The following is a 12,293-nucleotide window of genomic DNA, read 5'->3' as shown; positions in this document are numbered from 1 at the left end:
TGAATCAGGGTGTTCGCGGTATACATGTTCGGAGGGAGCGGGGTACATAGAATGCCATTTTATGTCTGGTATTCCGCTCTCATAGCGAAGTTTGGTCTCCTTGTAGTATATATATATATATATATATATATATATATATATATATATATATATATATATATATATAGATACATATATATATATATATATATATATATATATATATATATATATATATATATATATATATATATATATATATATATATATATATATATATATAGATACATATATATATATATATATATATATATATATATATATATATATATATATATAGATACATATATATATATATATATATATATATATATATATATATATATATATATATATATATATATATATATATATATATATATATATATATATATATATATATATATATATATATATATATATATATATATATCTACTAGCTGTTGGGGTGGCGCTTCGCGCCACCCCAACACCTAGTTGGTGGGGACGTATCGCGCCCCCCCCAAGCCCCCCCGCGCGCGTAAGTCGTTACGCGCCATAATAGTTACGCGCCATTGTAGTTGTGTCCCTATGTCCCACCTGTGAATATAGATATATATATATATATATATATATATATATATATATATATATATATATATATATATATATATATATATATATATATATATATATATATATATATATATATATATATATATATATATATATATATATATATATATATATATATATATATATATATATATATATATATATATATATATATATATATATATATATATATATGGTTTTAACTACGTAAAACTTGCGAATATACAACATTCTTTGCTGTCCCATTGTCTTTGCATATAATTAGATTGTCAGGTTTACCGACTCTTGAACATGCAACATATAATGGTCCATGGGAAAACAATCTGTATTCAGATCTATACCTCATGATTCTAATGATTGCCCTTGAGCTTTGTTGATGGTGATTGCTAATCGACCATTCCCTGCCCCGGTGTCCCGGTCGTCATTTATATCCCCCTGTTTCCCCCGGTGTCCCCGTTGTAGTTGTGTCCCTGTGTCCCGGTCGTCATTTATATTCCCTGTGTCCCGGTCGTCATTTGTATCCCGGTGTCCCGGTCTGTATATACATTCGTTTTTTAGTTTTGTTTTTCTCCTTTATTTTTTTCCTTTTTTTTTTTTTAGTTTATTTAGATTTTTAGATTTTTTAGTTTTTTTATTAGTTTTTAGTTTTTTTTTCTTTTTAGTTTTTTTGCAGTTTTTACCTTCTTTTTAGTTTTGTTAGTTTTTTTTTTTACTTATGTCCTGGTCGTCATTTATACTCCCTGTGTCCCGGTGCTTTGTTGATTGCTAATCGAACATTCCTTTTCTCCTGGTCGCTTTCTCTTTGAGTGTCGTCATTTATTTTTTTCTTTTTTAGTTCTTTTAGTTTTTACCTTTTTTAGTTTTTTTTAGTTTTTTAGATGAAAATTTTTTTTAGTTTTTTCCTTTTTTTCTTTTTAGTTTTTTATTGGTTTTTACCTTTATTTTAGCTTATTTTTCAGTTTTTTCCTTTTTTTTAGTTTTTTTTTTATTTTTTATTTTTTTAGTTTTTCACCTTTTTTTAGTTTTTTTTAGTATTTTTAGTTTTTTAGCTTTTTTACTTTTTTTTATTAGTTTTTAGTTTTTTTGTAGTTTTTGCCTTTTTTTAGTTTTTTCAGTTTTTTTTTTAGTTTTTTATTGGTTTTTACCTTTATTTTAGCTTATTTTTCAGTTTTTTCCTTTTTTTAGTTTTTTTTTAGTTTTTAGTTTTTTTAGTTTTTTACCTTTTTTTAGTTTTTTTAGTTTTTTTAGTTTTTTAGCTTTTTTATTTTTTTTATTAGTTTTTAGTTTTTTTGTAGTTTTTGCCTTTTTTTAGTTTTTTAGTTTTTTAGCTTTTTTATTAGTTTTTAGTTTTTTTTGTAGTTTTTGCCTTTTTTTAGTTTTTTTAGTTTTTTAGCTTTTTTATTTTTTTTATTAGTTTTTAGTTTTTTTTGTAGTTGGTTTTTTTAGTTTTTTACCTTTTTTTAGTTTTTTTAGTTTTTTTAGTTTTTTAGCTTTTTTATTTTTTTATTAGTTTTTAGTTTTTTTTTGTAGTTTTTGCCTTTTTTTAGTTTTTTAGTTTTTTAGCTTTTTTATTAGTTTTTAGTTTTTTTTTGTAGTTTTTGCCTTTTTTTAGTTTTTTTAGTTTTTTAGCTTTTTTATTTTTTTTTATTAGTTTTTAGTTTTTTTTGTAGTTTTTGCCTTTTTTTAGTTTTTTCAGTTTTGACGTCACCTGATCCAGTTTTTTCAGGTGACGTCACCTGATCCAAATAGATTGTCAGGTTTACCGACTCTTGAACATGCAACATATAATGGTCCATGGAAAAACAATCTGTATTCAGATCTATACCTCATGATTCTAATGATTGCCCTTGAGCTTTGTTGATGGTGATTGCTAATCGACCATTCCCTGTCCCGGTGTCCCGGTCGTCATTTATATCCCCCTGTTTCCCCCGGTGTCCCCGTTGTAGTTGTGTCCCTGTGTCCCGGTCGTCATTTATATTCCCTGTGTCCCGGTCGTCATTTGTATCCCGGTGTCCCGGTCTGTATATACATTCGTTTTTTAGTTTTGTTTTTCTCCTTTATTTTTTTCCTTTTTTTTCTTTTTTAGTTTATTTAGATTTTTAGATTTTTTAGTTTTTTTATTAGTTTTTAGTTTTTTTTTCTTTTTAGTTTTTTTGTAGTTTTTACCTTCTTTTTAGTTTTGTTAGTTTTTTTTTTACTTATGTCCTGGTCGTCATTTATACTCCCTGTGTCCCGGTGCTTTGTTGATTGCTAATCGAACATTCCTTTTGTCCTGGTCGCTTTCTCTTTGAGTGTCGTCATTTATTTTTTTCTTTTTTAGTTCTTTTAGTTTTTACCTTTTTTAGTTTTTTTTAGTTTTTTAGATGAAAATTTTTTTTAGTTTTTTCCTTTTTTTCTTTTTAGTTTTTATTGGTTTTTACCTTTATTTTAGCTTATTATTCAGTTTTTTCCTTTTTTTTAGTTTTTTTTATTTTTTATTTTTTTAGTTTTTTACCTTTTTTTAGTTTTTTTAGTTTTTTTAGTTTTTTAGCTTTTTTACTTTTTTTATTAGTTTTTAGTTTTTTTGTAGTTTTTGCCTTTTTTTAGTTTTTTCAGTTTTTTTTAGTTTTTTATTGGTTTTTACCTTTATTTTTGCTTATTTTTCAGTTTTTTCCTTTTTTTTAGTTTTTTTTAGTTTTTTCGTTTTTTTTAGTTTTTTACCTTTTTTTAGTTTTTTTAGTTTTTTAGCTTTTTTATTTTTTTTATTAGTTTTTAGTTTTTTTTTGTAGTTTTTGCCTTTTTTTAGTTTTTTTAGTTTTTTATCTTTTTTATTAGTTTTTAGTTTTTTTCTGTAGTTTTTGCCTTTTTTTAGTTTTTTTAGTTTTTTAGCTTTTTTATTTTTTTTTATTAGTTTTTTGTTTTTTTTTGTAGTTAGTTTTTTTAGTTTTTTACCTTTTTTTAGTTTTTTTAGTTTTTTTAGTTTTTTAGCTTTTTTATTTTTTTTATTAGTTTTTAGTTTTTTTTTTGTAGTTTTGCCTTTTTTTAGTTTTTTTAGTTTTTTAGCTTTTTTATTAGTTTTTAGTTTTTTTTGTAGTTTTTGCCTTTTTTTAGTTTTTTTAGTTTTTTAGCTTTTTTTTTATTAGTTTTTAGTTTTTTTTGTAGTTTTTGCCTTTTTTTAGTTTTTTCAGTTTTGACGTCACCTGATCCAGTTTTTTCAGGTGACGTCACCTGATCCACGATCCACAGATCCACAGATCCACAGACAACTTATTTTTATATATATAGAAGATATCTATATATATAAAAATAAGTTGTCTGTCTGTGTGTCTGTCAGGTGACGTCATGTTTCTGTGTCGACTGACGTCATGAAGTTAGTTGTCGTCATTTTTGCTATGACGGTGACGTCATTAAAGATATTTAAGACATATATGTTCACGTAGAAATCTAATGTTTAAGTTTAAAATGACTGATGAACTTACAATGGCAAAAGCCGATGAAGATGCTCAAAGAGTCTATGCCAAAAAACTTGCTGCTGATAGAGAAAGTCAGAAAAGAAAGCGTGCCGAGGAATCAAAAGAACAGCAAGGAAACAGGCTTGAGGCTGATAGAGAAAGAAAGAACAGAAAGCGTGCCGAGGAACTACCAGAGCAACGCGAAAGCAGACTTGCTGCTAAAAGCGAAAGTGAAAAAAGAAGGCGTGCCGAGGAATCACAAAAACAGCAAGAAATCAGGCTTGCTGCTGATAGAAAAAGTAAGAAAAGAAAGCGTGCCGAGGAATCAGAGCAACCTGAAAGTTATCGCCTGGCATTCAGGTACAGTGTTCAAATCGGGACAATGTCTAAAATTTGCCCCTATTGCAAGGCCTTGAAATTCAATGGTGAAACAATGGGAATGTGTTGCGCCTCAGGAAAAGTTAAACTTCCTCTATTGGCTGTACCACCAGAGCCATTGAAGACTTTCCTTACTGGAACTACGTCAGAATCTAAGCGTTTTTTGAAGTGTTTGGGTCAGTGCGATGCTGGATGTACTCAGTGGAATGGCAAAAACGAGGTTTGCCACACGCACATATACTAATCTGGCTACTTAAAAAAATTACTTCGAACGAAATTGATGATGTGATTTCCGCTGAAATACCTGATAAAAATGTCGATAAGGGGTTACATGATATTATTGTAAAAAATATGATACATGGACCTTGCGGTGCACTGAACGAAAATTCACCATGCATGGCCAAAGGAAGGTGCACAAAGCAATATCCTCGACTTTTAGTATCCAACACAATTACTGGCAATGATGGTTACCCACAATATAGAAGGAGATCTACTGAAGATGGCGGTAAAACAGCAATAATAAAGAAGCGTAACGGTACCACCATCGAAGTAGATAACCAGTTTGTTGTTCCATATTCCCCATTATTATCAAAAACATTTAATGCACAAATAAACGTTGAATACTGTAACTCCGTAAAGGCAATCAAATACATATGTAAATACGTCAACAAAGGCAGTGACATGGCAGTTTTTGGCTTGCAGCCCGAAATCAAAGATTTCGACGAAATCGTACAATATCAGGCTGGAAGATACATAAGCAGTAATGAAGCTGTTTGGCGAATTCTTTCATTTCCGATACATGAACGTAGTCCAGCTGTTGTTCACTTAGCGGTACATTTACAGAATGGTCAACGTGTTTATTTCTCGGAAACCAACGTGCAACAAAGAGCCCTGAATCCACCGGATACAAAATTAACAGCTTTTTTTCGCTTTGCAAAAATGATTCTTTTGCAAAGAAACTGCTGTATACTGAAGTGCCTTCGTATTACACGTGGAATACTAAAAATAAAGTATTTGAACGAAGAAAACAGGGTAAGTCAGTCGACGGCCAACCTACCATCTTCAAAGATACCACGATAGGAAGACTCTACACCGTTCACCCCAATCAACATGAATGCTTCTTTCTACGCCTGCTTTTGGTGAATGTACCCGGTCCGACATCCTTTGAGTATTCGAGAACTGTAAACGGTACTATACATGACACTTACCGTAGTGCATGCCAAGCTCTGAATTTATTGGAGAATTACCAACACTGGGATAACTGATCAATGACGCGTGCGAAACGTCAACCCCAAGTCAAATTCGTGCATTGTTTGGCATCATTTTAACAACTTGCTCTCCATCAGCTCCTACAGAGTTATGGGAAAAATATAAGTCAAAAATGTCCGAAGATATACTCCATCGAAAACAGTTAGAGACGTCAGATATGACTTTTGATTTTACATCAGAAATTTATAACTACACTTTAGTTATTATAGAAGATTTGTGCGTACGTATGGCAAACAAACCTCTTCAGGATTTGGGAATGCCTTCACCTAACCGTATCGCTGCTGTTTTGACATGTGTAGAATTGGATCGTGAACAAAGTTACAGTACGAGTGATCTATTGTCGTATGTACAAAATAACATTTCCAAGTTAACGTCGGAACAAAAAGACATTTATGATACGTATGATACAATAATGTATTGTGTCGATAACAACGTTGGAGAAATTTACTTTTTGGCTGCGCCAGGAGGTACTGGTAAAACGTTTGTGATAAAACTGATTCTGGCATCAATTCGATCAAAAAATGATATAGCGTTGGCAATTGCGTCGTCCGGAATAGCCGCAACATTGCTGCCTGGTGGAAGAACTGCTCATTCCGCTTTGAAATTGCCTCTGAATTTGCATTCTACAGAAACTCCCACGTGCAATATTTCCAAATCATCTGGGATGGGTAAAGTATTGCAGCAATGCAAACTTATTATTTGGGATGAGTGCACAATGGCACACAAAAAATCACTCGAGGCTCTGGATCAATGCTTGAAAGATTTGAGAGGGAAGTCGAAACCCTTTGGCAGCACATTAATATTGCTTGCGGGAGATTTCAGGCAAACATTACCTATAATACCTAGATCAACCCCTGCAGACGAAATGAATGCTTGCCTGAAAAATTCTAATTTATGGGCACACGTAAAAATATTAAAATTAACTACAAATATGCGTGTCCGATTGCAAAACGATGACTCTGGTCAAACATTTTCAGATCAATTGCTGGCAATTGGAAACGGAAAGCTCCCAGTAGACTCAATTTCAGGACGCATACAACTACCTGCTGATTTCTGTAATTTAGTGACGTCCAAAAATGAATTGATTGAAAAAGTATTTCCGAATATTCTAAAAAATTATAAAAATAATAAATGGCCAAGTGAAAGAGCGATTCTCGCACCCAAAAATATAGACGTCCACGAAATCAACAATATTGTTTTGACCAAGATTCGAGACCAGGCAGTCCTTTACAAGTCAGTCGACACAGTTTTGGAACCAAATGAAGCGGTTAATTATCCATCTGAATTTTTAAATTCCATAGATCTTTCAGGGTTTCCACCACACGTGCTACAACTAAAAATAGGCGTACCAATAATACTTTTAAGAAATATCAACCCACCAAAGCTTTGCAATGGCACGCGACTTGCCGTAAAAGAAAATGGAAAACCTAATAGAGGCCACAATTTGACAGGGCCTTTTGAGGGTGAGGCTGTTCTTATTCCTCGCATTCCCATGATTCCAACGGATCTGCCTTTTCAATTTAAAAGATTGCTATTCCCAAATCGATTAGCATTTGCAATCACCATTAACAAAGCTCAAGGCCAATCATTAGAAAAATTTGGTATAGATCTTAATACTGATTGTTTTTCCCATGGACAATTGTACGTTGCATGTTCGGGGGTCGGTAAACCTGACAATCTATTTATATGCAGCGACAATTTGACAGCGAAGAATGTTGTATATTCGCAAGTTTTACGCAGTTAATTTTTATTGTATCTATCTATCTATCTATCTATATAAAAACGAGTTGTGTGTATGCATGTTTGTTTGTTTGTAAAAAGAGCGTTTGCATATGACGTCATTATTATAGTACATACGGCTTTGTATATGCACAGACAATGGGAAAGCCAAGAATGTTGTATATTTGCAATTTTTACGTAGTTTAACTCCTGCAGACGAAATGAATGCTTGCCTGAAAAATTTTAATTTATGGGCACACGTAAAAATATTAAAATTAACTACAAATATGCGTGTCCGATTGCAACACGATGACTCTGGTCAAACATTTTCAGATCAATTGCTGGCAATCGGAAACGGAAAGCTCCCAGTAGTGGGAAAGCCAAGAATGTTGTATATTCGTAATTTTTACGTAGTTTGAAACACATATATAAATCTATCTATATTCACAGGTGGGACACAGGGACACAACTACAATGGCGCGCAACTAATATGGCGCGTAACGACTTACGCGCGCGGGGGGGCTGGGGGGGGGGCGCGAAGCGCTACCCCAACAGCTAGTACATATATATAAGTTGTCTGTCTGTCTGTCTGTCTGTCGAGTGACGTCATGTTTGTCCGCATTTGACGTCTGAATTATTTCATCATATACCAATTCGAAAACGGAAGTATTCAAGCCGATGTAGCTGAGTTGGTAACACGTTATGTTCCAGGTTCTAGGTTCGAGAGGTTCCAGGTTCGAACCTTGACTTTAGTATTAGTACAAAAGAAGAAAAAAACTAAAAAAGGTAAAAACTAAAAAAAAACTAAAAGAAAAGAAACTAAAAAAAACTAAAAAAGCTAAAAAAAAGGTAAAAAACTACAAAAAAACTAAAAAGGGCTAAAACACTGAAAAAGCTAAAAACACAAAAAAAAGGTAAAAAACTAAAAAAACTAAAAAAGGAAAAAACTGAAAAATAAAGGAGTAAAAGAAAACGAAAAAAAAATAAAAATAAAAAAAAAACTAAAAAAAGTTAAAAACTACAAAAAACTAGCAAGAAAAAAGAAAAAAACTAAAAAAGCTATAAAAAAGGGTAAAAACCAAAAAAAAACTAAAAAGAAAAAAAGGAAAAAAACAAAAAAATTATTTCAAAACTTAAAAAGAAAAAAACTAAAAGAGGAAAAGAACTGAAAAATAAAGGACAAAAAGAATACTTAAAAAAAAATAAAAAACAAAAAAAAATTAAAAAGTAAAAAAGGAAAAAAATAAAGAAATTATTTCATCATATACAAATTCAAAAACGAATGTATATACAGACCGGGACACCGGGATGCAAATGACGACCGGGACACAGGGAATATAAATGACCGGGACACAGGGACACAACTACAACGGGGACGCCGGGGGGCACAGGAGGATATATAAATGACGACGGGGACACAGAGAATATTCAATTAGCAATCACCATCAACAAAGCTCAAGGGCAATCATTAGAATCATGAGGTATAGATCTAATACTGATTGTTTTTCCCATGGACAATTATATGTTGCATGTTCAAAAGTCGGTAAACCTGACAATCTATTTACATGCACAGACAATGGGACAGTGAAGAATGTTGTATGTTCGAAAGTTTTACGTAGTTAAAAACACACACACACACACACACATATATATATATATATATATATATATATATATATATATATATATATATATTCACAGGTGGGACAAATGGACACAACTACAATAGCGCGTAACTAATATGGCGCGTAACGACTTACGTGCGCGGGGGGGCTTGGGGGGCGCGAAGCACCCCCATATATGTTGCATGTTCAAGAGTCGGTAAACCTGACAATCTATTTATATGCACAAACAATGGGACAGCGAAGGATGTTGTATATTCGCAAGTTTTACGTAGTTAAAAATATATATATATATATATATATATATATATATATATATATATATATATATATATATATATATATATATATATATATATATATATATATATATATATATATATTCTATTCACAGGTGGGACACAGGGACACAACTACAATGGCGTGTAACGACTTACGCACGGGGGGAGGGCTTGGGGTTATGCAAAGTGCCCCTACCAACTAGGTGTTGGGGTGGCGCAAAGCGCCACCCCAATAGCTAGTGCTTAATAAAACTAATAATCATAGAAAAAGAATATAGGGTGACACAGCTTATATGTGCGTATAGTTTTGGACCTTTCAACTACGCTGAACAAATTCCTATCTCAAAATTTTGGCCAAACAGTTTTTGAGAAAAAGGGACGTGTGAGAGGGACTGGTTACCATTCAATTCTTTTGGTCACGTTAAAAAGGCACAAAAAAATTTTAATTTCCGTTCAAATGAGCCCTCCCCCCATGTTCAAGGACTATTGTTTCAGTACGATGATCCATAGAGAAAAAACGCAAATCTGTGATCTTTCTTCTTGCAAAAAATACAAAGTTCAACATTTATTGCAAATAAGAGAGTAGTATGGGGTCTATCTGTCCCCACACAACCCTCTACCAATGACTATTGGAGTTGCTAACACCTTTTTTGGCATCATTTCAAGAATATGCAAACTGGTTTTCAAGAACTTCGAGGATTTAAAGAGTGATGTGTTATCTAGTATTGTATTCATCTTGCTGGTAAAACAATACAACGAATATAAGCGGATCTATATCATGATTTCCAAAAGTTTCTTGGCGTGTTTCTGAGAATTTCAAGAATGAGACATAATCTGGTATTACGTAATCATTCATGTTGTCACAAAATAATATGTTTTATGACAACCCTAACATGTAGTCCTTTGGGTTAACAAGTTAGCCAAAAACATGTTTTAGCTTCTAAGCAGTTTTCCATTGATTTTATGAAGCTTATTCCTGGTGTATGAATCGACCGTGAGACCTACAGGTGGTAGAAGAACGATATGTAACTTGACTGATCAAACAAGTATAATACTGAAAATGCTTCACCGCTTGTACCGCACCGTAAAGATCTCTTGACATATTATCCATTTTCCCAAAATTAATCGATAAAACTTTACTTAATGTTGAAACTAATTGACACCTTCCCTTATCTTCCATTTGCATTAATAAGACACCATAAGCAATTGAGCTAGTATCAACAGCACTATAAAATCCTTTTGAGTAATTTGGGAAACCAAGAAAAATGAATTCTGGATTACTTAACTGATCTTTCAATTTAAACAATTTTTTACCCTCCTCTCGATCCCACTTAAACGGAACCCCCTTTCTCTAAAGTTTATTCAATAGATAAGTTAATTCTTTGAAATTTAAATAAAACAGGTGATACCAAATTGCCGAACCTATAAATCTACGTAATTCACTGACATTTTTTAGCCTAGATATCTTACGGATGCTGTTAAGTTTATTCGCTAGTGGGCTGATACCTCGGGAAGAAACAGAAAATTCAAGAAGCTCAAAATTCTCTACAAAAACTTATACTTCATGTTACCCAATTTCACATCACACTCCAAGACCCTCGCAAAAACCTTTTCAAAATCTTAAAGATATCATCTAATATTGGTATGTTTGTACTGGTAAGATTGTAGACGAATCTTTCAGAGCTAAGGGTTCTCGTAAAAAGGGGATACTGCAAGAATTTCTTTTCTGTAAACTATGTATTTATTGAACAAAGTAAATATGAGCACTTGACTGGATTAAGACAAGACAGGAACTAGCTTCTACAAAAGTATCGTAAATTCTATAAACCTGTGTCCTACTTAGGCTTTTAGAATCCAATATAGATTGCAAGATATAACTGACCCACATTGCATTGAAATTACATGGTATTTTTCCCGCTCTAAGACTTACATTTAAAAGGTTAACCCCCAACAGACCTCAAAATCCCTATTATAGGGGAAAATCCATAGAATGGAAACACTGACTTACATTGGACAAAGGTTATCATAACAATCAGTTTTATCTTAAACGTGAACGCAACGTAATCTTTAGCCTTAACAAACAGTAATAAATTTCCGGATACTTTTATATCGTAGTAATAATCTTATATCTTATTAATACTTGTATCTTAGGATACTCTAGTAATAAATTTCCGGATACTTTTATATCGTAGAAATACTCTTATATCTTATTAATACTTATATCTTAGGATACTCTAGTAATAAATTTCCGGATACTTTTATATCGTAGAAATACTCTTATATCGTATTAATAATTATATCTTAGGATACTCTAGTAATAAATTTCCGGATACTTTTATATCGTAGTAATAATCTTATATTTTATTAATACTTATATCTTAGGATGCTCTAGTAATAAATTTCCGGATACTTTTATATCGTAGAAATACTCTTATATCGTATTAATACTTATATCTTAGGATACTCTAGTAATAAATTTCCGGACACTTTTATATCGTAGAAATACTCTTATATAGTATTAATACTTATATCTTTGGATACTCTAGTAATAAATTTCCGGATACTTTTTTAACCGAATATTAATGAGAAATAAGTACAAAAACAATGCAAGTCAGCATACTTCAGGATTTAGCCTAATTAATATTTATATCTTAGGATACTCTAGTAATAAATTTCCGGATACTTTTATATCGTAGAAATACTCTTATATCGTATTAATACTTATATCTTAGGATACTCTAGTAATAAATTTCCGGATACTTTTATATCGTAGTAATAATCTTATATCTTATTAATACTTATATCTTAGGATACTCTAGTAATAAATTTCCGGATACTTTTATATCGTAGTAATAATCTTATATCTTATTAATATTTATATCTTAGGATACTCTAGTAATAAATTTCCGGATACTTTTATATCGTAGAAATACTCTTATATCGTATTAATACTTATATCTTAGGATACTCTAGTAATAAAT

The 12,293-nt window shown here is 31.5% G+C and overlaps 1 protein-coding gene across 2 annotated transcripts in view; it reads right to left on the bottom strand.

The window, feature by feature from the left end:
* LOC136027412 (PI-PLC X domain-containing protein 1-like) overlaps positions 1-12,293 on the bottom strand; it is a 50,932-nt gene that overhangs the window by 21,853 nt on the left and 16,786 nt on the right. The gene's annotated exons all lie outside the window — the stretch shown is intronic.

This window comes from Artemia franciscana, chromosome 5 (genome assembly GCF_032884065.1).
Source record: "Artemia franciscana chromosome 5, ASM3288406v1, whole genome shotgun sequence".
NCBI classification, from domain to species: Eukaryota; Metazoa; Arthropoda; class Branchiopoda; order Anostraca; family Artemiidae; genus Artemia; species Artemia franciscana.
Note: the sequence above shows the minus strand (reverse complement) of the source record. Positions and strands in the feature narration are given on the sequence as shown.